The sequence below is a fragment of the Talaromyces atroroseus genome, assembly GCF_001907595.1.
Source record: "Talaromyces atroroseus strain IBT 11181 chromosome Unknown scaffold_6, whole genome shotgun sequence".
NCBI lineage: Eukaryota > Fungi > Ascomycota > Eurotiomycetes > Eurotiales > Trichocomaceae > Talaromyces > Talaromyces atroroseus.
Window position 1 is genome coordinate 686,989 of NW_017971438.1, and position 257 is coordinate 687,245.

The window sequence follows — 257 nt, forward strand, 5'->3', positions numbered from 1 at the left end:
CAGCTGAAAACCGGATTTCCTAAACCGTCGAAGACGCCATGGTCAGTGACCAAAGTTGCTATGACCTTGATCTTATTTTTTTTCTTTTTTTTTTTTTTTTTCCCTTTTTTGCTTTGAGCAGCTGTGTATTTTGATATAGCAACTACTAGTTATGTGTATTTAAAGTAGCACGCTCAACATCACGGCGGATTCCACGTTACTGTCTGACTATTAATCGATACTTCCGTATTCCTGTTTCTCATTTTGTATTCCGTGAA